This window comes from Dermacentor silvarum, chromosome 10, assembly GCF_013339745.2.
Source record: "Dermacentor silvarum isolate Dsil-2018 chromosome 10, BIME_Dsil_1.4, whole genome shotgun sequence".
Taxonomy (NCBI): Eukaryota; Metazoa; Arthropoda; class Arachnida; order Ixodida; family Ixodidae; genus Dermacentor; species Dermacentor silvarum.
In genome coordinates, this window is record NC_051163.1 from 119,219,319 (window position 1) to 119,246,077 (window position 26,759).

A 26,759-nucleotide genomic window follows, 5' to 3' on the forward strand; every position below is an offset into this window, starting at 1 on the left:
TCTCCCCCTCGCGCCATACCACAATGTAACACCTTCGTTCCATGAGCACCCACGGGCGGCGCTGCATGCACCAGCGGCCACGCGCTCCGAGTGTCCTATTTCAATCCGAGAGTACTGTACCAGTTCTCTGGAATGTTCGTTTTTGGGCTTTCCGAAAATCTAGTGGTTCAGCTGTCGACGCGCGTGGATTCGGCACTCGCGTGTCCAGTAATCCTTGCCGATCGCAGAGCCGTCGATCAATAGCCGGAGTTATGTTCAGTCTACGACGCGCAAGCCCGAGTTCAACAACGTTCCACAGCTGCATTTATTCTTTGGTCTGCAGCCTAGCAACAATTGTAATGGCAGCCACGGTGATCACAACCGCTATTCTGGACATTCCGCCATTTTCTTCGAGGCGTGACGTAGGCGCGACGCCTACAAAATGGCGCCGATAGCCCCGTTTCGCTTTCGTAACATGACGCAAATTTGACGTTTCGCCTAAGAAACTGTAATGTAGGCATTGAACTTAGCGTGGTTCATAAAGCAAAAGGGTTTTCCTCCCCAGTAAAAATAAAGCAGCTAGCTCAAAGCGTACGATTATTCCACCAAAATCGTTTCTCGCTTCCGTCGTCTGCATGCGCGCAGGCTGTCGTCTGCTTCATTATCTAGGATGCGTGTCCTCGGGAAACTGAATGAGTCATCCTATATCGGCTCCCACGCGCTTGCTTGCTACCTGGAGACAACATACGCGACCTACCAGTGATGATGAGCGCACGCTCTAGGCCGCGTTATCGCTATCTCGTGAACCGCAAGTGACTCAGCCCGACTAGTCTGGCTGAGAAGCGGCCGAATATCATCGATAGCGTTGCGCGCGCCACAGGTATCCGCTTTAGCGACGCAAGCGCCGGCACTGCCATCTCTTGTGCACTTCGCTGCTTACTCGCGCCCCGAAAGGAAACTTCAAGGCGCCGTCTTGCGTACACTTCTTTTTATAAATTAAAAAGTTACCGTTGTCATAGCCTTTGATGAGGCAAAACGTCATTAATATTGTCATTAAAATAAACGTACCCAGCACCTCCACCAAAACTGTTACGATGGGGTGCGTTTATTTTACAGATGAATTGATGAGAAGGGGCCGCGCCGACACCAAGCCGCTACCAAGACAAGCGCACTTCGTTCTTCTCTTCCTCCGTCCTTGCCGTAGCTTTTGCGTAACAATATTGATTACAATATAAACGCAATAGTTAAAAGTGCAAAATGTCGCAGAAAGCTTGCTAGTTTCAACCAATATTATTTCGAATAAACATGTCTTTAATAAAAATGATGGTTCAAAACAAAAATGCCAACACCACCCGGGAGCGATGCAAATGCTATGAGCACGCGTTGTGAACAAAAGATTTTTATGGCCCCAAATGACGGGGAAAATGCGGCGATACGCATGCCTCTCCACTGCCATTGCATATGCCCAGGCGGCACGTCAGCTCGGACCAACGTTCGATACGTATTGGCACTTCCTGGCCGAGTGATGGCCTAAGGTTAACAGCGTGGTTCCAATATGGGCTGGGCCATTCTAATTCCTGGCCGAATGATGGCCCAAGATTAACAGTGTGGCGCGAATATAGGCTGTACCATTCTGATAGAGATCCAACGCTGGCCCGCATTACACATTCAGTAAACAATATTAGCTCGTCCATTCAACAAGGCGGGAATTATTGGACCAACTTTCATATAGACTTGCCAACATGAGTTACTAAGTTGGCTATCTTTGGGCTTCATTGGTCCGTAATAAGCCAATTTACGCCTTATCAATTTTTAATACTTTCTGGTACGACTTGCTAAGGTTAAATAGCATGTTTGAAAGACTAATGCACTGATCACAGGCACACTGCGCAGGAACCAGAAATACGTGTGCAAGCTGTGACCCCTTCAACAGAGCTGATACCACGTTGGTTAATTAATTAGTTCGCTTGATGATACTACTTTCGTTGAGATTTAATTACAGCTTCGCTGATATGCTTATCTGTCACGGGGGACGGGCTGATCGATTTGCTGTGACAGACCGCGGGTTGTTCACAGCAGGGCACGGGTATATACTGGCGCCTGCCGCTTAAGTGTGCTCCACATGTGATAATTAAGCGATGGTTTGTGAATGACCTTATGATAAAAATTAATTACGAGGAACGTATGCTTGCATTACGGTCAGAGGATTACGTAGTACAGTAATCGCAAGTGGCTCCATGTATGGGCGGTTGCCGAGTGCTTGAAGCGTGTACATGAGCACTCAAAATTTGTTTCGCGTCACTTTGGCCAGGGCAAACAAAAAACAGTGCGACCTTGCAATGTTCGCTAGAATGCTATGCTTCCAAGTTTTCGCACGACAGCCGATGGAATAGCAAATTTGGTCCTTTTCTTGGCGCCGTCGGCAGAAAAGGCACTCGACTCGATCATTGCTGTCGACGGCATGTCGATGCAATGCCTTTCTTATCAAATCGAACCTTAAAGAGACGTTTAAGCGTGACTGATGCTGTAAACCCAAAAACTGATGAAAAAAGTATATATATATATATATATATATATATATATATATATATATATATATATTACTACGTAAAATGCATCGCCGGCTGCTTCGTGTAAGTGGTCGTGTGCGTGGGGTGCGGATACCTTATCACCAATCTCGGCAAGGCGCGTGTTAGAATCCTCTTTACCTTTTTTTTTCTTTTTTCTTTTTTTTAAGTTGCTTATTAATGCGCGGTTACCGTTTGTAATTCCATGCGTTTTCACCCCGATTAATCTGTGGTTATTGGGAGAAATGCCGCTGAAGTGCTAGCATTTCTGGGGGACTTCCGAAGAAAACAATTAAATTGTGGGGTTTTACGTGCCAAAACCACGATCTGATTATGAGGCACGCCGTAGTGGGGGACTCCGGAAATTTGGACAACCTGGGGTTCTTTAACGTGCACTGGTGTTTTCGCATTTTGCCCCCATCGAAATGGGCCGCCGTGGCCGAGATTCGATCCCGCGATCGGGGACTTCCGAGACATGCTCACAAAAGTGTGGATGGATGGGTGGATAAGGCTGCACCCTTTAAATCGGGCGACGGCACACGCAACCTAGCCGTGACTAATAAGTTATTTTGTACTTAGCGGAGGGTGAGCTTGCAGTATAGGCCGCCCCCTGTCTTAACAGGCGACTATATAGCAGCATTGGTGAAGTGAGGTTGAGGCTAATGTGCCTGGATTAAAACATGTTTTTTTTTCTTTTTTTTCGATTAAAACATGTTAGAAGTTTCTATGGCAACAAATCATATAGCACGAAACATACACATACTCACGTGTCATCACAGACTTTTGAATTCATCATTAAAAAAAATGCTACAGTCATTCATTACACTGTGCACAATAATAACAGCTCATACAAGTGACCAAATGCTGTGCATAAAAAGATTTCATTCATGGGGTTTGATGTCCCTAAGCAACAGGCGTGTATGCATGTAGCTGTGATAAATGGTGTGGTGGAAGAAAATGGATTCATTTTGACCTCCTGGGAGTCCAACATGCAGCCAAAGTGCATTATACACACTCATTATTTTGCATTTTGCCCACATTCATTACATTGTGGCCACTGCTGGTAGGATCGAGTAGTATTTTCAGTGTTATCCATACAGAAAGGCAATGTAAACTTCCATGGCAATTATATATCACAAGGCCTCTTTCCTGAATGTTGCACCATCTGACACATATATGTAGTCACAACTCTGAACCCTCAAAACGCTTGTCCCTTGTCTACTCTTTCTTTCGTGCCATGTCTGCTTTTTTTTGGGGGGGGGGGTTCTTAAATCATGTTTCATATGCACCAACTAGGCTTCTAAATGCCCTTTTATGTGAACTACAGTTTATTAAAAAGCTTGTTGTTTCTTTGTGTGGCGTTCATCTTTAGCACTGCAAACAGCTTAAAATCTGCAAAACTAATGACAACTGGAAAGTTCGTGTGGTAACCTGATGAAATGGCACGCACATTTCAAATAAACTTTAGTTTATAGTCACTGCATTATCTCTTTCTTCTTTTGCGTTTGTCTTCAGTGCTGTTTCATCATGTTAATTACCACACCAAACCATCAGCTGTTCCTACTGATGTATACATTCTAAACTGTTTACAGTGTAGAAGTTATGTGTGAGAATCCTGCTACCAGTTGCTTGAAGGAAGTGCAGTAGGTGTTTGCAATTAACATGCACTTTGTGGTAGTGATTGTAAGTAGACCTAAGAAATGCAAGCCCAATTAAGTGACTATTGCATTCACTCTAACCAAACCGTCATTATCTCCCATGCCAATGCAGTGCACAGGAAAATTCTCATGGTTCTGGTGTCTGTTTTCATAACCATGTGCTCACCTCAGATAAGGCTCAACTGTAGCAGCAATTTTACACTTTACATTACTATAGGTGTGGTAAAGGGGACTACCAAGTTAGGCTGTCTTCGTAAATTATGCACTGCAATAACGGCCCCTGTTAACAAAAGAGGCAGCTTGGCAAGTCCGAGAAGAAACAACATTGGAAGACGAGTGGTAGTGCTGCCGTGAAGTTCTATAGCACCAGGCTCACTGTGATGTCTTGAATTTTGGCAAGACCTACTCGGGTCTACTTGTTTATCTGGTCAAGAATGACTTCATTCTGAAGAAGCGAAAAAATAACCTTAGGAACTTTTTAAGTACTTCCCCTGTCTTAACACATCCTGAATATGAGGGAACACACTGAAATCTTTCATACTACCACATTGATGCACCAATACGACATTAAAAAAGAAAAAAAAAACATTTGGCCTTTATATTCTGCAGTAAAAGTCAACCTAAGTCAGTCTAAGATGACTTAGTTTCGCTCTTTAGTGTCCCTATGCTACGTATACTGAAAGGCAGTGGTTAAGCTGTTGCTTCATTCATAAGGGGCATCATGTCGAAGATGACATGTGCATGACAACTATAAGGACATGCCATGACGCATCACAGATACAGTAATTGTGCCATCTCTCATCTTCCATGGCACAGCTTGAGATAATGTAAAATTGAGTGTGGATTAATGTGGTGCTTCCATTGTGCTAATGCACACCAAAAGGCTGCTCCAGTGACAATGTGCATGCTGCATGCATAGATGCACATTTATATACTGTGTTCACGCCAGCTTTCCACTTGTGTGGAAGCAGCCAGGGCTGCTGCCATTAAGATGTGAGGCTTAGATAGGCAAGGTGCTGAATGATGAACAACCTGCTCTATTGTGTAGTCACTGTCACGCTTAGCCCCAAATATGTTGCAATCTAGGCAGAACTACATTGCTGCACCTCACTGCAGCTCATTTTCAAGCATTAGGCATGTTGTTATTAATGTTTTGAAAGAGTGCTGCATTCACTCAAATGAACCTCAAGCTGTGCCATGGTAGATGAGAGATGGCACAATTACTGTAGCTGTGATGCGTCATGGCATGTCCTTATAGTTGTCAGCAAGGAATTTGTTGCCTGGAAGCTGATGGGCATTTCAGTAGTGCGACTGATGTGGTGGCACAGTGACTGTGAAAAAAAAATGAGATGGGCAGCAATATGCACGTCAAGGTGATCACAACAGAGAAGAATAAGCAACGAAATAATCTAATATTTGTGCATTTTTGCACAAGAAAGTAGAGAAGGGGTCCAATGTGAATCGACGGTTTTCAGCACACAGCAAGCTTGATGGCTTCTGTAGCCATATTGCAAACCAATTCAAGGGTGGCTACATGACAAAATATGCCACAGAGTTCACATGCCACAGAAATAATTTGCAGAGCCCTTTTGCATGTGGCAGGGTTTACATTCATCGATCAGCGCATCAATGATAGAATGCGTGAACGTTGCTTTTGCTGCCCATGGGTACACAGGTGGCTATTTATTCTTTCATTGTTGTGAATGCAGCTATACCTCCAGTTTTTATGATGTGCATGAGATGGGAAAGGCATGTACAACCCTTGAAAGTGAGCTTCTGGAAATGTACTAATTAAGAAACACAGCTCCTTACATGCAAGCATGACATCTGTTTTTCTCAGTAATAAAGAACGCAGACATTTAGAATAACCTATGAACCTTGTTAAGGTGAGATGTGGCTGCAGGGATCACTCACATACAAAACATTTAGTTGCGATATATCTTTTGAATAACCCCAGAAAGCCTAAAACCCATTTTGCTAAAACAAAACAAAAAACAAACAAAAAACAAACAAACAATAAAAAAAGATTAAAAAACAACTTAAACTTTGTCACCTAGAAAGTACATTTGTATCCTCCCCCCACCTGAAAAAAAGTCTTTATAACTTAGTAATTAATTATAAATTGACTATCTGAGCTACCTGCAATTTAAGCTATGGTTCAGTGTGTCGAAGACACTACCGTGAATTTCGCAAACTTTCCCACCCTTACACCAGCATTTTGAGCTACCGAACTCTTGTGTGTCAAAAATGCCATGTTAGGCATTGTGAAGATAAACTAATACCTCCAAGTCTAACTCTTGTTCTTTCACTTGTTTTGCTTCTGTCCTCCTGGATTTTATGCTGGTTCTTTTTTTTTCTTTTATTCAAACAAAACTCGCAGCGCCATTGGCATTATTGCGAGGGGCATAATACAGAATAAAACAAATCGACAGAGTTTTGGCTCACAGCCTCAGCCGGTAACAAATTCCACTCCGATATGGTCCTCGGAAAGAAAGAAAACTTAAAAAGGTTAGTCCTGGGGGCATACTCCCGAACCTTGACCACATGGTCTCTTCGGGTGGACAAGTAATATGGAGGACGCAGATATGACGAGGCCTTGATTCCAGTTTGATTATTATATATAGCGTAAAAAAAGCTTGAGGCGAAGATATTTGCGGCGTTTGCTTAGAGGAGTCCCATCCTAGATTTCTTTTTCATTCCGTTGCACTATCAAACCGATTTTACCGCCCCAGGACATACCTTGCAGCACTAGACTGTATGCATTCCAACGATTTAATTCGTACAGAATGGGATTGCACAGAATGGGATCTGTTCTAAAACAAAGCAGCTCTATTTAAAGCATGCCAATTACAGAAATGAATTGAGAATATATTTGAGTCAGTTTTGAGAATATGAGACAGGGCACTTATCACTGGAAAACACCAGAATGGTGGCGCTTGTTCTCTTGAGACCGAAATGATGCAATCGTGCTGCTGCATGAACTTTGGGAAATGTCACCCTGTTTTCAATGTGCTGCCCTTTTTGGTTGCATCGCTCGCACGCATAATAGCCAGTGTGGCCAACAATACATTTGACATAGCTCCTTGCAGGAGCATCGCTAACCATGGCTCCAATGCTCACCCGAACATGAACATCTCCTATGCTTAACCCCTCAGAGGTCAGGTCGGAGACTTCTTGCACATATGGCTCTAGGTAATCCTGCAGACATAGCGTCTTCCCTGCACCACAGTACACACTGACAAGAAATGGCGGTGATGCCTCCACATTTTTATGCGGCACAAAATGGACCAAAAGGCAAGCTGGCTACTTTTGTAAAGAGGGACTCCGTCAATGTTGCCTTGTAGCTTCAGTTCACTTGGAACTACTTGCCCCGGCTGCAACACTTGACGAATTCCTTCTGCAAGGCCAAAGTGCACAAATGAACCATTTTGCGACACCTGAGCTTTGCGCTCAGTTTTCAAAACTGTCCTAGCATCTTTTGGAAGGTCAGAGATGCCTCTTCGCCGGCAGAAATCGAGGACATCGTTAATGCATGCATGCATCATATTATGTTTGGAAGCAATTACAGCAAGCTCTTCACTTGCAGACAGTTGTTCGGAAAGTACATGAGAGAGCGTTAGACTACAAGTGAAGGCTATTCCCTCATCTGGCCCAGTGAAGCTGTCTGAAGCGAGAAAGTCATCAGACTCATCACTTGAATCGCTACCTTGGGGACCTCCTTTGTCACTTGAGCTGCTATCAGTCGCTGAGCTCACATGAGGACGTACCCGCACTATCTGATTGGCATTCTACAAAAGGAGCTTCTTGTCTACAGACGTCGTCAACAAAGGCTTCACTTCTCGAACGCTCGTTCAACCGTTTGAACGGAGGCTCACCACCGTCATCCATGGAAATTGAACTTCACGATTGTCTGCTGGTTCCCGGCTTCGGAGGCGAAAGTCGCTCTACACGAGAACTGTCGGCAGAGGTGAAGCTTGCAGCTTCGTCGTTGGACAAGGAAGGCCAACAAGCTGCGCGAGTCCTAGCTCATTCATTATCTTGTTGTATTCCTTTCTTACGACTCGACATTTCCTCCACTTGGAGGGCATGATGAGCGAGAGGGATGAGTCAGATGCCGAAACCGCAATGCTGTAGCCCGTGCCGAAAAACGCAAGACGACGGCGAGGCGAAAGCGTGGACAGCAGCAGTGCAGTGGGGCAGTCAGTCACAGTAAGGAGCAGACGACCTGCCAACGCATGAGCCGAATTGAATCGAACGATGGAGGAAGAAAAATTTCTTCCTCCATGAAGGAAGTTTTTATTGCGATAGCAATTACATGGACACTTCAAGCAGATTTCTGCCGTCGTCGGCGTGAGGTTCCGTATAAAGTCCAAGGGCGATAAAATCTTGCAACCGGGCGCAAGGGGAACTGGCGACGCAATCTTCCACGCGAAAGGAGCAAAGCGGGAAGGAAGCGCGGAAGGGAGGGGGGGGGGGGAGGCGGCTTCTACCCTGCCAACAAATGCGTTCATGTACTTGGTTCTTTATTATGTTTGCGCCGGGACGGGCTGCCGGTGTTGTCGCGCGCACCGTATCTTGCAAGCGACCTCCAAACGGCTCTGACCTTTGTATGCTGTGCATTCGGCCGCTCAGTTTTCCCTTGAAGCGATAAACCGCACGAACCTTCGCTCGCTCGCTGCGGCAGCTTCGCTTGCTACCAGCGTTTTGACAGTGGTTGTCTGCGGTCATCGAGTGTGATTTATTCATGTGTGCTTGTGCGCGCTGACACCACGCTTGTTAATTCAGTTAGTAGTGAATGTGTCCAACTTTATGCAGCCGATAAAGCTACTATCCCTACTCCGAATAGCTCTCTGCTAATTCGCTATCGCCATTGTTGCTTCGCCTTTCGGGCGAAACTGCGACATTTTTTTTCCATTCTTCCATGAAGCGAACGGATTTTTTAAAGGCCCGTTCGATTCGCCTGCACCACTGTGAACCAGTTCGCGCACCGATTCACGAAAAGCGCGCCACACGAAACAAATGCCGAAGTGCTGACCCGGTGCAGGTGTGTGTTTTGTCCGACCAATGTGCACGGCTTGCGTTAAATAGGTCTTGAGCTGCTGGTGTAATCGGCTTCGGAGACGTTAATATACCCGCGTGCCTAGACACGGCAGATAGCCGTAAGCTGGGTTTTAACGGCGCCTGTGCATGTGTGCTGTGTCGTCTGCTGCGCTGCTGCTTCGCACCTGTACCACAGTCTATTAGAATATAAGGTATGTGTACATTCTAGGACACTGTACCTGCACGACTGCACAAAGTCGGCACCGACAGTAGAAAGGGCGCAGCAAAATCGCGAACCAGCCCTGCACCTTTCCTGTATATTTTGAAACGAACGGCGGGTTTCTCATAGTGTTCAAAGGCGCCATTGCTGCACCGCTGAAACGAATGAGCTGTTTATACAGGTGAATAGAACGTGTCAAAGCTACGTTCGATTCACCTACACCACCTGCAAACCGTAGCGAAGCAGCCACTAGTACACTCTACAGCCACGGAAAGCCGGATTGCGGATCGAATTAATACAAACATTAGTATACATTTCTTTTTTTTTCGTTTTTGTCATTCAATGATTCTGGTGCGACCCACGCGACTTGAACGCGCTTCCCGGTATGCTTGTTTTTATTGCGTATCATCCGCCGTAATTAATTAAATAATAATGTACTTTTGCACTGGCGATTCGAGAGGTGACTCAAAAAAAAAAGAGAGCGTCGGTTCCTCGATTTCCTCTCTCTCCTTTCGTCCGGGAATTTGCGTCATCGCCATCGCCATCGACGACAGCCATGCCTTGTGCGCAACGTGTTAACCGAGGAGACTGAAGTCAACGTGTGCGTGAGTATGCATTTTTTAATACGAGAGTTTTCTTGTCGTGATTGTACCTTATGTGCATTCTCATCTACGGGTCAACGTCGTGTGCGAGTATTTGCGCAGTTAATGGCGCGTGCCAAATATGCAGCGAGCGCACGTGTGGCTAGGCCGATCGGTCGCGTACTACGTGCGCTCGAGATGAGTTCAATCATGCGTGCATGTTATATACTCCGGAATGGCATTGACTAGACCGCTTATTTTTGATGCACAGAAAGACGCTGGGCGTAGATTTCATGCACGACTTGCGCGATATAGCTACACTGTAGATCTTGAATGAGGTCTGTCGGGGATCTATGCGCGTGTTACCCGGCCACAAGCACTTCATCTCCTGCATCGTTTAGGGCAGCGGAGTCTACACGCAACCGTGCCGGCCAGGAAATAAATTAGCCGTTTTCGCGAGAAATTCCGACGTCACTGCTGCGGTGGTGCCAAACAAAGCCATGTGGATTCTATGCGAACATTAAAGCACCTGAAAAATAATCTAAGAGACTTCTTTAGTGCTCGGCGTGGCCTAATGGCTCCCTGTTCGTCCAGTACGAGTGGTGCGTGTTAGTGCCACAATATGAGATCATGTACCACTTCTCTTCAGCCACGTGTTGTTCACAACTTAGCCTAAACTTTCACCGCCTTCCGCTAGCTTTGCTCTCCATGGGAGACGAGCTTAATTGTACCTCGTGCAAAAGGATACATGCTCTAATGAAACCGCCGATTTCGCATGCTTGCACAAAAAGCTCCAGCATTATGCAGTGGATCGACCACATGAATCAAACGGCGCATGTAAATAGCGGAGCGCTTGTGGCACACGTGGATCTTTAGCAAAACCTCTGAAACAGATTCGGTGCATAGAAAAAAAAAACTTCTCAATTGCAGCGTGCCCCGTACTAGACGCAGAGACTAGGCGCAGAATGGCTCCTTATACGCGCGGCGATTCTGACGTCATGCCAGCTTCCTTAGGCAGAAATTATGAGATAATGTGCAGCAGTCAACACGCTTCTCGGCAAGTCATGAGGTGGTTTACGTCAGTAGTAATAGTTCTGCACCTAACTTTTGCACCAATTGCTTATTCGTGACAGTCGCGTTTCCACACAGACGATTTTTGTTCTTCGTGAGACTGAAATTTCATTACATATACAAAATTCATGGGTGTTAAGTTTCATTAAGTAGCATGGTCAGGGAGGTTTGCCGCATGTTGCCTGCTCCTGGAACATGTGGAAAACCTCCCTGACCAGCTGCTTTCTACAGCAGGCAGCGACACAAGTTTATGCTAGTGCTCTCGTTGCAGCAGGTCACATCCCCACAAGTGAAGGCAGATTCTCACTTTTTTTTCTAAAAGCACCAGGCAATTAACTGTGGTAAGTGTCATACTCAACGAAGGCGACCCAAAATGTGATCGTTCTGCAAAATTTGAGCAAGAACAGTGCAGTGATGAGTGCAAAACCTTTTTTCGAACAGGTGCAGCGAAATTATTCAGCACCCTGTAGAAGTTTGACGTACATATCACGGCTAACCTTATGCTCAGCTGTCTTAACTGACTGTTGAACTTGTACCTTGAACTCGTACATACCAAGTAAATCAAAAGAGTAGTATGAGTTTATGAGGGCAGTAACTGCAATGTATTGTTGCAGCCCTTTCACTGTCTCATGGCTGTATTAAGTGCTCATATGCTAAATGTACCAATTGCTGTACCACGCTTTCCTTTTCTTTTGACCTAATATTGTGTCGCATTAATACGGTTCTTTTTTCTCGTATTATTGCAACAGCTAACATTGGATAAGTAGGAATGACATTGTGTTGTACCTAATCCTTGTACCTGTGACCACTACCCTCTGTAACAAAAAAACCCTGATGGTATAGTGTCCCAGCTGTTATGTAACAAGCTTTAAAAATACATAGATAATTTTACACAAATAAAACCAAGTGCGTGTTATTCAGAGTCCAGTTGAGAAATTGCCAGTAATTTATTAGCCCTTGGCACCTAATTAGTTATAGCTAACGCTTTTAATTTAGTCATCTATCTGTTAGGGTGTTGATCAGGAAGTTGTATGATATATTAGAGTGACATGCTTCTAGCAAGGTCCACATCATGTTTTTTTTTTTCTCGTGGAGAGAAGCCTGCAAGTATGAAAACTGCCATGCGTCAATGCACTCGTGTGCAAAAGGTTGCTGTGCCATCCAACAGTCTCAGCGGGGAAAGTTAACTGTCCTTTCTGGGGTTTTACGTGCCAAAACCAGTTCCGAGGAGCTGTTGGGGAGCTGTTGGTGCATTGTGTAAAGAATATTTATGTTATTGTCAATGACAGGGCCAGCTTGCTTACCCACTAAGACAGTTTCAGGGCCCTGCAATTCCATGCACATCATCTTCTTCAAATTTCATGGGGTGGGGGGGTTCATTACCGGAAAAAATAAGCACACAATGTGTTCCTCACTGGAAACGGTTTGTTTTGGTGTCACTTATGATGCTCATCTCCCAAATTAACATCTTGACAATTAGAACAAATAAAAAGTTGGATCATTGCTTTGATACTTGGATGACGTGCATCATGAATACTAGCACTTTTTCAACCAAACTCCAAGGAACATGCACTTTGTTTTGTTTCTGTAGACTTAACAGTAATTTACTGATGCAGAAGTACTTTTCTCTTTAGTGTCCCTTTAAGACCACGGTGGTCAGGACCAACACAGTTCGTTTGCCTCCCCCCCCCCCTTTTTTTTCTCTTTAAAGTTTGTGTATGATGCACTCTGGTATAGCTGTTGAAAATGTTGCAATTATTGTTGACAAGCACCATTGTTGCACATACAGGAAAGTAATCAAGCCTTCGCTGTTTATTATTATGTATGCATAATTTTTCCCCGCCTAGCTTGCAATGCCTACATCTGTAAAATTAGCAATAGCTTGAATATTAACAGCACTCTTGCCATTTTATGGCTGATATCTTGCAGGTGTAAACCTGCCTTAGAAGGTTGCATAGTTTGTTAAACATCTAACTTTAAAAACTGTGCATCAAGAGGCTTGCACCTTTTGGCCAGTTTGAATGTTGCCATCCCAAGTTATACCAAATGCAATCTGCATTTTTGCATTGAAAGGGGTTTGTAATAATAAATGATTCATTGTTTATTGAGATTTGCAGGTGCTTGACTGTCTTCCATATGTCATAACATTGACTGTTGGTGGCGGTGGGTGCAACTGAAAACTTGCAAGGAATTTAAAAACAATGACAAACTAATTCTTTAGTGGCATTCTACAGTTCCTGAGTTATGTTAACTTGTACCAATGATACTTTGACGTCATCAAAGCTGTGCCAGCTTGTTCACAATGTCTGCGCAGTTTGCTTTGGGCATTCACAGAGGTCACAAATATCTTATTCGTGACATTTGTCTGTTGAATGTAGCCTGCACAGCTCAACAGGTTGCTTGTCGTTCTAGTGTCTATTATAATCTGTTTCGAATATTTTTACTTTGTTCAAAGGCACTTATGACAAGGCAAAGAGGAGGGCCAAGAAGGCGGAATGCGAGTTGGCTGTGGACACCACGGAGCTGTCGGGTAATTGCTAGTGTTTTTTGTTTTTTTTATGCTCATGCTTATGTGAAAGGGGAAGGCAAACTTGGAGCAGGGTTACATTCACAGAGCAGTCGCTCTGCCAACTGGGCTGACCAGGAAGCTAGAGGTGACAGCTTCAGGCTAAAGTGGCAAGTCGAAGTGCATGCAAAAGTTTTTTTCTGGAAAAGCTGCCGGTTTGAGGGGTTGAGTCTTATAAAAGATGCGACTTATAGACCAGAAAATATGGTACTCCCCATTAGGACACAATAGAATGGTTCCACCTCTCCTTCTATTGCTGGAGGTACCCTTGAAAGTCTTTAATTACCTATGAATTTTTGTCACCGAGACCTGTACAAATCCTGATACTTTGCATTTACCAGAGTGCTCTGAAACAACCAAATATGCCATAAATCTACCGCTTCTGCTGTGAAGTAAATATTTTTGTGTTTCAGCGATGCTGCTGCGGGTGCAGCTGAGGCATGAAGTACGGGTCGTGTCTGAGAGGCTGGATGAAACTGAGCCTCTTAACAAGACCCGTGCAGTGTCTCGGCCTGCCTTGTCGACGGTGCCTCCAGTTCTTCCTCGGCTACCTGCCGACATTATTAAAGAATTAGAGGCAGCCGTGCGGGATGAGGCTGTGGCTGCCACCTTGGTTTGTACTGCCCTTTTATTTGTAATTATGAGGCTATGTAACATGTGGAAGTTCTGTGCTGTTTCATGAAACATGGTGTGGGTTCTATGTGAAGGAACTTTGCATCGCACACACTAAAGAGTTCATGGAAATAATTTGTTCCCTGCTGTATAGTTTCTAATGACATATTTGGACTGGACCTTAGTTTCTTTAACATGCATCTAAGCGTACACTAGTGTTCTTGCAATGAGACCTCATCGAAATGTGACCCTGACTGCCAGAATCAAATCTTTCACCTCGAGCTCAGCACCGCAACGCCATAGGCACTGAGCTGCCATAGTGGCTTGCTGAATCGGTGATTTCCAACAGCTCTCCGTAGAGACACATTCATGAAGCAGGAGTAAATCGTTAAGTTAATAAAAATCTATTGCTGATATAAAATGCTAACTGTGGCAGCTTTCTATAGAAGGACACAATGTAGAGCACTTGTGAATAAATTCTTTTTGTTAGACGAGTTGGCACATCGTGAATGATAAATAGCCGTGCAAACAAGTGGGACACAGTACAGGAAAAGGGGTGCAATGTTGTTCTGTATATACTGTATTTACCTCATTTTAATCTACAGTTTTGTTTTCTAAATAATAGAGTTTGAAAATTGCACTGCAGTCGGATATGTAAGGAAAACCACATTTGCAGCAAGTCTAGTGTACCTGTTGTCGAATTGCCTGATTGCACTAACATTTTTTTTTCTTGTGCTACAAGCCCATGAAACAAACTCCTAAACTATCCAGTTTCATGCAATGGTTCAAAGCATTTTCTAGAGCCCTAGCAATTACTTTAAGAATGTAAACCCACATACCCTGTGGCCCCTGTTACTTTTTATTCCACTACTCTGATTTTTCTGTGCTTTGTTTTATCTACCACTATTCTAGATTATGTAAGAGAATTTATGCCCTTCATATTGAATAAGTGAAATACCCTATTTACTTATGTAATGGACACGCTCGCATAATGAACGCAGCCCCCCAACTTTCGTCGTCAAAATTTCAAAATTTTTTTTCTCCCGCGAAATAAACACACCCTGAACTTGCTGCCGTGAAGTAGGAGAGACAGTACGATGCGGCGTCCGATATGGCATTCAGTGGGTACGATTGTATCAGACGCTGAATTGTACGTGTGTCTCCCACTTTTATAGCGGTAGCATCATATGGACACTCCAGGTGCATTTTTGAAGTCGGCGCCAATGATCCCCAGACAAAAAATCCGACAGGCTGTCGGCTTGTCGGCTATATGTTATTTTGGCCTGTCGGCCTGTGGGCCTGTCAGCCTGTCAGTGTCCGCCTGTCGGCGTCCGCCTGTCGGTGTCAGCCTGTCGGTGTCAGCCTGTCGGTTTCAGCCTGTCGGTTTGTAATCCTGTCGGAACATTCTATTCCGACAGGCCGCAATTGCGGCAGTATTCTCTGGCAATCACTTTCGCGAGAGTTCATGGCTCGGCCCACGAAAGCTCTTGCATTTTCCCGACGCTTGTGCGCAGGCATGCAGTGCCGATTCTCGCAAAAGTGAAACTACCTCCGAATGTGATTTTCCGAGAATACGATCCCTAGTGGCGTCACCAAGCATGCTTGATTATGCTGTCAGACAGTTCCTAAATAGAAAATACACCTTTGATTGATGGTTTCAAAGTTTTATTGCACAGTAATTCACACGCAGCCATCATATACATGCAAACAAAAATACTGTATTTACTGTACATAGGTACTATTTCTCGAAATAAATGAAGCTACTCAATCTATGTTACCAACAAATTTCTACCTATATTCATGAAAAAAGCTAGCAAAAGTACCGAGGCAATGGCATTCCTCTGCCATGCCTGGGTTCAAGCAGCACATGGGCGCCTGCTTTACTAGTACATTATTTGTAACCTGTAGTAAATATACACAACAAAGTAGAAAGCAAAACTAGTATTAAGAAATCTAATAAAGTATGTTTGGGGACCATCACTGGAGACAAGCAAAGTCTCAACATGGGTTAAGAATTTGCGAGGGGGCCTGCCAGCTGAGATTCAGACTGGTTTTAAATGATGCTGCATATACAGCACACTCGACAGCGTTAAAGACATCGTCATTTGGGGTGCCGAGGACGCCTGTGCAGCATCCATCAAGGATGACTTCTCTGGCAAGTACGAAGAGGATCCAGCTTGCAGCATTGACTCGCCTCCCTTTTCAAAGGCTAAAAAGGCCAAGATGACCAAAGTGAGCGCCATCATCAGGGCAGCATACGAGGCTTCTCCGGAGCTACCAAAACACACAATCATCAAGAAGTGGACGCTCTTGGTATTTACGTCACATATGAAGAATATACCACGGTGGTGGTCGTGGCACACCGACAGCATATGAATTCAACAGAACTAGGAAGGGTCCTGCTGTAAAAGGTGGGATGCCCCTGAGTGGGCAATACAGCAGGGAAGAAACAGTTTTGCTGCTTAACATACTGAAGAGGGAAAATTTGTTTCAGCAATCCAAAGAACATGAGCACAGAACACAACCAACGCAGAAGAAAAGCACGATCAAAGACCTTACAAAACAAACATGGAAGAAATCCAGACATATACTACACGGACGTGCATAGAGTGGCAACAAATTCACAATAGTCTACAGTGATAACTGGCTCCATTCGGACCCCTTTGGCTTGCACGGAGGAGGCAGCAGCCATAGCACTGGCCTTTCAAGATGCAGAGGCAGAAGAACAATCTCCATTGGTCCTGACGTACTCCCAGGCAGTGGTCCATTCATATATAACGGGCACCATTCCACACAAAATCCACAGCATGCTAGGCACCACCCTAGAATGGCACCACGCAATAATGTAGTGCCCGGCACACTCTGGGCACAAGGGAAATCAGAAGGCCGACCAAACTGCTCGAGGATCCCTACGAGGAACCCCTGATCCACTTTCAAAAGATGAAGCGCCAACAGTGACAGCACATTAGGAAGGAACAAAGACAGGACAGGCGCTACTTGCAACTGTTTATTGTGGTCAAAGGTGGTTGAATATATAGCCATGGGGAGAGGGGGGACAAAAAAGGCGGAACACTGATTGTATGAATGCGCACGCGTGAGAACACTGAAGATATGCATGAAGGAAATGGCGAATCTAAAACTTATCTAAAAACACACTTTCATTTGTGTATATATTCAGAGACGGGGAGCTGACACATGTTTCCCCTCTCTTCCTAATCTGGTTGGCCTCCAACAATTCACGTGCCACAGAGTCTTTACTTTTAAACAAGATTAGTATCTTGAAGCCTTGCTTCACATGCTTGTTTATTTTCATTGCCGCAGGCCTTGCAATGAAGAGGCAGGTTTGAGCCATAACCATATTTCAATGAAAGCTTATGCTCCCGCAGGCGATCATTAATACGTCGGCCAGTTTGGCCGACGTACTCTTTCCCACACTTCAGTGGTATACAGTATACAACTCCTTCCTCACACTTCACAAAAGGATTAGTATGTTTAATGGAACACCCTGCTTTCTTAGAGTTATCAGAACCAATCAGGCGGCACAAAGTAGCAAGTTTTCGGGGTGCGGAAAAAACCACAGGAATTTTGTATTTCACGGCGACGTGTTTAAGATTGTGCGCCACTTTGTGAGAATACGGAATCACCACTGGTTTGGCTTTCTTTTCGAATGTTTGACCTTCTTCAGTGCTTATTTTTCTTTCTTTTTTCACCTTTTTCAATAACGCCTCCGAAACTGCGCTTAAAACCGAACAAGGGAAGCCAGCCTTCCTCAATTTCAAAATCTGTTCGTCAAAGCTTCCTTGTGCCTTATGACAGCACGATTTTTTAAGGGCGGATTCGAGGCACATAGTGGCAATCGCACGTTTAACGGTCTTGGAGTGTGTAGACTCATACGGCAACAATTCCTTGTGGGCACGGGGTCGATACATCCAGCAGGAACCTTCGTCAGTAAGGGTTATGTCAAGATATAAAAACTGCAAGCTGTTATCCTTGGCTAGTTCAAAAGTAAAATCTAAGCCTTTGCCGTGCTGTTTAAGCCTTTGCCGTGCTGTTTAAGCCTTTGCCGTGCTGTTTAGATTTTACTTTTGAACTAGCCAAGGATAACAGCTTGCAGTTTTTATATCTTGACATAACCCTTACTGACGAAGGTTCCTGCTGGATGTATCGACCCCGTGCCCACAAGGAATTGTTGCCGTATGAGTCTACACACTCCAAGACCGTTAAACGTGCGATTGCCACTATGTGCCTCGAATCCGCCCTTAAAAATTCGTGCTGTCATAAGGCACAAGGAAGCCTTGACGAACAGATTTTGAAATTGAGGAAGGCTGGCTTCCCTTGTTCGGTTGTAAGTGCAGTTTCGGAGGCGTTATTGAAAAAGGTGAAAAAAGAAAGAAAAAGAAGCACTGAAGAAGGTCAAAGATTCGAAAAGAAAGCCAAACCAATGGTGATTCCGTATTCTCACAAAGTGGCGCACAATCTTAAACACGTCGCTGTCAAATACAAAATTCCTGTGGTTTCTTCCGCACCCCGAAAACTTGCTACTTTGTGCCGCCTGATTGGTTCTGATAACTCTAAGAAAGCAGGGTGTTCCATTAAACATACGAATCCTTTTGTGAAGTGTGAGGAAGGAGTTGTATACCGTATACCGCTGAAGTGTGGGAAAGAGTACGTCGGCCAAACTGGCCGATGTATTAATGATCGCCTGCGGGAGCATAAGCTTTCATTGAAATATGGTTATGGCTCAAACTTGCCTCTTCATTGCAAGGCCTGCGGCAATGAAAATAAACAAGCATGTGAAGCAAGGCTTCAAGATACTACAATCTTGTTTAAAAGTAAAGACTCTGTGGCACGTGAATTGTTGGAGGCCAACCAGATTAGGAAGAGAGGGGAAACATGTGTCAGCTCCCCGTCTCTGAATATATACACAAATGAAAGTGTGTTTTTAGATAAGTTTTAGATTCGCCATTTCCTTCATGCACATCTTCAGTGTTCTCACGCGTGCGCATTCATACAATCAGTGTTCCGCCTTTTTCGTCCCCCCCTCTCCCCATGGCTATATATTCAACCACCTTTGACCACAATAAACAGTCGCAAGTAGCGCCTGTCCTGTCTTTGTTCCTTCCTAATGTGCTGTCACTGTTGGCGCTTCATCTTTTGAAAGCTATGCACCAACTAGTCCCACAACGTGTTTTACTGGAATACCCCTGATCCACCAGCACGACATCCTCGGAGACCAAAGAGACAAAAATACAGCCACCTACACCCAGACCGTACAGGGAAACAGGCCAGGTACTGGCTCTTCTTACAAACACACATCATCATCAACCTATACTTATGTCCACTGCAGGACGAAGGCCTCTCCCTGCGATCTCCATTACCCCTGTCCTGCGCTAGCAGATTCCAACTTGCGCCTGCAAATTTCCTAACTTCATCCCCCCACCTAGTTTTCTGCCATCCTCGACTGCGCTTCCCTTTCTTGGTATCCATTTTGTAACCAATGATCCACCGGTTATCCATCCTACGCATTACATGGCCTGCCCAGTTCCATTTCCCCTCTTAATGTTAACAAGAATATCGGCTATCGCCATTTGCTCTCTGATCCACACTCTTCCCGTCTCTTTAAGATAGACCTAATCTTTTTCGTTCCTTCGCTATTTGTGTGGTCCTCCACGCATATCCATACATCCAAATACTTCACAAGATGCATACACCCTGCCACTTCCCTTGGTGGGCCAAGTCTCGTCCTGTAATGTGGATATGTAAGCAACGACTTCCAAATTCTAAATTCACCCCCTAACGGCGCAAATTCCAAGGAACAGGCAGCGGGACGTTTGGCTTGCTAGCGAAAATCTAGAGAGCCAGAGAGCTCTTCTCGATCAAGCCCAGCAAGCTGCAGAGACCAATGGAGCTCTAAACTGAGGCACCCACCCACCACCCAAGACCCTTAAGAGAAATAATTTAAGTTTACACTACTACGCTAAAGAAAGATATTGGCTGACTTAATTCAAACTAAAATTTTCTAAATTTCTCAACTAATTCAATATATAGTGGTCGACCTATACTCATGTTGGACCTATTTTTTAGTAAATACGGTAAGCACTAACTCCACAAAGAAAGGTAGAAGTGCTAAGCTGGTAAGGTAAATATACAAAGTCTGTCCCAGAAGTTTGAGCAGTTCATGTCACTACATTCTCTGCCGCGTTTTTGCTGGCTCAGTGCACAAACTTTTGGGACAAGCCCCGTAGCAATCAGTACCAGTAGCACTACCTTCTTTGCGCGTCAGCGAGTTTCTGCACCAATTGCCTGCGCACTTCTTTCAATCTCTTTTTTCTCGTCTTCCGGCATGACACGGTTGCCCATGAAGATACGGAGGAGGCCTGCGCAAGAAAAGCAATCACGAGTAGAAAATTAATGAAAGCATCTAAACAATAATTTCCAGCATGCACAGTGCAAGTTCCCAACAATATGCCCACGGTTCAATGAAATATTTTTGCAAAGCTGCATTTTCAATAACCAAACTGCAGATTACTTTTTTTCATGTTAACTCACATGCCTCAAATTCTTTCTACAGTTTTAACATGAAATGTTTCAGTAGCAGATGATCGCAACACAGTGCTTTAGCACTAGCTTCGCTTTTACTGTGGTTATTTGCATGTGCCATCTATACATGAGTAGATCAGTTCATTAGAACAGTATGTTCATATACTTTTCAAGGATGACAACTTTTGTGGTGTCACGGCTGGTCTGGCCTCAGTCCTTCCCTTGGATCGCGACTTGTTGGACAAAGTCCCTGTCACGCTTCTGTTCTTAAGCTCATCTGGCATCCAATACGTTGTGGACGCCATACGGCAGAACATAGTCAGACGTAGACCGCAACAATGTCCCCCAAGCAGCCTTTTCTATTCATTTCCCGGATCCAGCATGCACCTGCAATATATAATAACACATACATAGCTTGTAGCTAACAGGTTTTATACTGGACGATATACACTATGCATTTTCTCAACTCTACTGTTTTCTGGCATTCTGGCCATTTATTAGTTGTAGTGGGCTCACCTGCATGAGCAGAACGAAATTATACAGTAAAATTTTGAAAAATCTTTTAGACAATCCCACATAAAAATCTCCCAAGCATAAATAGCAATCGCTGAATTTGTTAAATTGACAATGATCTGCAAGAATATTCACTGCTATCTATAGCTCGATGAACTCACTAACATCTACCTTGACATTGGGTAGCCGAATTTCAAATACATGTGTCGTCTGTAGGACCACTCTTTATTTTCAGGTTGATCTGTGCGGTCACTAGATGCAATATAGAAATGTGCACAAGCATTGCGTTCCAAGCACTGCATGATTACATAATTATGCCATCAACATTAATGTACACATACAGAAAAAAAACAACCTTCACACACGTGACATGGCTGCATAAACGTACACTCGCCAACTGAAAAACACACGTAGCACGCCTGCCTGGCAGTCCTTGCAAGGAATTTTATAGACGATGCCGGGATATTTTTCTTTTTCGAGGCAGTCTTTGACTAGGACGAGTTGTTGTTTTAGCTTGCTTGAAGGGATGTGGCAGATTTGTCCATCATAATCTTTGAAAATTCTTGACATTGACTCGCTCATGCCTCATGCATAGGGGAGAGCCGCCCGTTTCCTTGTTCTCATCGGCCTGATGACACGCTTTTCTTCAGTCTTTATAAACTGGCCATGGTAGCCATTACTGACCAAATCCTGCGCCACTACTCTCTTCAACTCAGCTCTGCGTGCATCAGTAGTCGAGCACAATCGGAATGCACGGGTGAACAGTGTAGAGGCAACAGATCGTTTGTGTCTAACGGGATGGGCCGAATCAAAGTGCAGATATTTCCCTGTGTGCGTAGGCTTCCGATAAACGCTTGTTGAAAGGCCGGATGCAGTACGCATGACTTCAACGTCAAGGAAAGCCAGGCGACCATTAACTTCTTCTTCAACGGTGAATTCTATTGTGCTTTGGAAAGAGTTCAAGCGCTGCAGAAAAGGTACGACGTCTTTGCGGCAGATAATGGAAAAACAATCGTCGACATACCGCAGGAACAATTTTGGAGCGGGCTGGAATGTCGTGAGGGCTTTACCTTCGAGGGCTTTCCAAAGCACAATAGAATTCACCGTTGAAAACGAAGTTAATGGTCGCCTGGCTTTACTTGACGTTGAAGTCATGCGTACTGCATCCGGCCTTTCAACAAGCATTTATCAGAAGCCTACGCACACAGGGAAATATCTGCACTTTTATTCGGCCCATCCCGTTGGACACAAACGATCTGTTGCCTCTACACTGTTCACCCGTGCATTCCGATCGTGCTCGACTACTGACGCACGCAGAGCTGAGTTGAAGAGAGTAACGCAGGATTTGGTCAGCAATGGCTACCCTAGCCAGTTTATAAAGACTGAAGAAAAGCGTGCCGCTGAACCCCCATCAGGCCGATGAGAACAAGGAAACGGGCGGCTCTCCCCTATGCACGAAGAGTGAACGAGTCAATGTCAAGAATTTTCAAAGATTATGATGTACAAATCTGCAATGTCCCTTCAAGCAAGCTAAAACAACAACTCGTCCGAGTCAAAGACTGCCTCGAAAAAGAAAAATATCCCGGCATCATCTACAAAATTCCATGCCAGGACTACCAGGCGTGCTATGTAGGCGAGACGGGAAACTTTAAAAGAAGGCTACAGCAGCACCGCAATGATGTAGCCAAAGGACACACGGTTTCCAGCGCCCTAGCAGAGCATCATGAGAAGACTGGTCACAGTATTAACTGGCATTCGGCTTTCATCATCAAAAGAGAGAAGAAATTATCCCGATAGCTTCTTGAATCATTTTGCATACTACAATCTACGACTAACACAATAAACCGGACACGGGGCCCCCTCCCTGAGTTGTACGCAAGGGCCTTACGTCTTCCAACGCATATATAATAAAGATCACCATGCATTCGTTCATTGTGAACAAGGCACCCGTAGTGGGTGCCAAAACGTCAATCTGTTGTTTTTGTGTTCTTCAGTTGGCGAGTGTACGTTTATTCAGCCATGTTCTTTCCTCGCCAGACAAGTTTTCGTCAAACCCTAGATTTCATCACACAAGTGACATTACCATAATAAAGGATTAGTCCACCAATTATGTTTTCTCGCGCTGTTTTGGAGACCTGCGTCACTACGAGCGCAGTGCACCATCTAACTTATAGTAGAAGTACAATTTCATTTTATATAGTTATTTCTTCTGTGTGGCAGCAATGTTTTTATGGGCTTGGAAGACGCAGCGAAAATGGCCATCTCCACAAGCACCGAGATCGCTTTATGGCGGCTTAGTTAGAGGAGCCATCAAGCTAGTCTCGCACAGAACTGTTTCTTCATGCCCACTATCCCACTGCTGTCATTTCTGCACACTCTTAATTTTACTACCACCAGCAAATGCAGATGATCTGCAAACACTTCTCGTTCATTTGTATGCATTGAGAGCAAGCATAGTTGTGCTTTCATGGGACACTGTTCTACACAGGAAATTGTGGCAATAGTGTTAAGCAACAATAAACACAACTAAAACATTTATGTGAGACAAAAATACCAGAGCAAGCATATTACCAGGGTCAAATTTTCTACTTGGCCACTCCAGCCAATCAAAAGTGGCTGCAGTAGAGTGCTGTAAGCTGACCCCTTTTCATTTATTTTGGTATGTCTGTGGTGTAGCAAGCCAATGACAACAGCACCAAAGGGGCGTCATGTGCTCGGCCACTTGCGGAAAGCAACATGCGATCATGATGCTGCATGGCACAGCTGATTGACATAAGCTGCCTGCATACATAATTTATAAGAACAAGCCACTGCCGGCTTAAGAAGCCTTTCCCAGAAATGCTGCCACACAGGCAAATGCGAACAGGCGAATGACGAGTGCCACGTTTGACTAGTGGATTAGGATCACATGGCAACGTCACCCAAGAACTGTCTCCTTGTCCTTGATATGTACTGTGGGCACCTTACTGACAGCATGAAGGCTGTGCTCTCCCAAGCTTGAATGGACATCGCTATTATACCAGGTGGCATGATGGACCAGCCTCAGCCACTTGACGTCTGTATCAACAAGCATTTTGAGGATGGATTGCCTGCGGAAATACTTCGCGATCTGGCCGAGTGATAAAGCGTATAAGCCAACAGCAACAGGTTGTACTAAATGCACATAACTAACACAAGTGGCGAGCTGGGTCACTGCAGCATGGGACACACCATGAAGCTTGATTGCATGCTTTCAAGGAGTGCAGCATCTAAAGTGCACTAAATGGCACCAAAAATTGTCTGCTCTTTTATGCTGACAACGATAAGAAGGTAAGTAACAAGGCTAGCAGCAACAACAACACTGCATGGGCTGGGACGGGTCGTGACTAATAAATGCTGTTCGCGTTTTATATCTGTTGCCCTAACTTGTCCGGCTTACATTCAAGAAAAACACTTTTTCACCGGCTTCAGACCTTCAGGTGCTGGCTTAGGAGTGAGACCGGCCTAGATTTGAATAAATATGGTACTCGGCCATAAATCTAGTTCGTGGATCATACACAGCTACTTACATCCATAACGGAAAAACAAAAGAGACATAGTTCAGTTTCTTTCCCCACTCTGAAATGTACGAGCCCTTTCAGAACGTAAATGTAACATCGATCCTTAAAAAACAGTTCTATGACTTTTAAAGTTACCTATCCGTCATCTCTTGAGGATCCGATGACAACATCGATGGCCTCTCCAGTGAATATGTCCATGTCAGCTACAAAAGAAAATGTACAACTTTTCCCTTGAATTGCCAGGTCTCATAAAAGGTAAGGATTTAAGACTTCAAAAGCAATATAGGAGTCCCATGCTATCGAAAGAGCATAATGTAACCATTACACATTGCCGGGGTATATAAACCAAAAATGTCTGTCAGGAACATTGTGAACACACTGGTACCTTGCAAACATGACCTGTACAATGACGCTGCAATAATACATAGGTAATTATTTCTGCCTACACTCAAGAAACTCGGGTACAGTCAAACCTCATTAATACGTACCCGCTTAATGTGTAATTGCAGTTTAAATGTAGTAGCGAAGATTCCCCCACCCAGCCCCCATTGAACCCCATGCCTGACCGCTTAAGCCGTAGTCACTCATTTGCCATCAAATGGTTATTGCATACTATTTTCCTTCTAGTTCTACACGCACAGGCACAAATTCGGCAAAATTTCATGCACTGAAAAATGAAAGCTGAAATCGGTTGTACAATGTTGTAAAATGTAGCATTTCTCAAATTTTTAGAAGGCATTTTTTCTCTTAAAAAGGGAAACCATACGACTTATATCCTTTATGTTTGTATATATTATGTAATAATAGTTACGTATCCATGTTTCGTTTATGTTGCTTCACAGATACTTTCAAATTTGAGAAAAAGCACTCCGCATGAAAATGTAGCCTTCACCAGTTGGTCTTTGGTAGCTTTTTCTGGTAAACTGTTAGGTTCTGTTAAAAACAAAATTCAGTTGCATGCTTTTGAATGGCGTGCCCACCATATCTATTTGGTCAAGAAAAAAAAGTGAAATATACAACCGGCTTCGATCTCGTGAAATTTCTGACATGACCGGGCATGAATCAATGTTAGCATGAGTAGGCGTCAGTGACATCATAAGAGCAAATGTGAAAAAGTGCAAACGGTTGCAAATCTATGATGATGAGTGCCTATAGGCTCAAATGAATGGACCTTTTTCCAATTCAGCTATGCACATGGGCATGCCCCAGCTGCATTACATGCCGCGCCGCCATTATCACAGGGCAGGTGTGCGAAGTGAGTGCGTGAACCCTTGCATGATCCGCGGCAATTTCCTGAGCTTGAGTTGCTGATCAATAATTTTTCTCGTGTTCTGGGCAAGAATATTGGTTAAAGGAAACACTTAGCTGTTTGTGGGAAAGACTGCAAGCACTTTTGTCGATGAAAAGACTCTGTGAACTAACGCTCGAGCGATAGGCGCAGCGTTTGCGACAAAACTCATGCAGGCACTTTCTGTACCGTCGATTGCACAAACCGACGTGGAATGGTGAAAACCGTTTTTGTCCGCCCCCTTAGACAATTTATTCAAACCAAGCTGTACTTGTCGCTCACATATACTAAGATTACACGATTTGTAACCTATTTGGATGTCATCCACATATACAGAATAAAACATTGTCCGTGGTATGATAGTATGGAGCGAGTTCATTTTTACAACAAATAGAGTACAGCTTAGCACTCCACCCTGTGGTACGCCAGTCTCCTGAGTAAATTGACGAGACAGGACATTACCAATCCGAACACGGAATGTGCGGTTAGAGAGATAACTTTGAATTACGTTCAGCAAGTTTCCTCGGACGCCCATTCCTGCCAGATCACGAAGTATTCCGAAACGCCAAGTGGTATCATATGCTT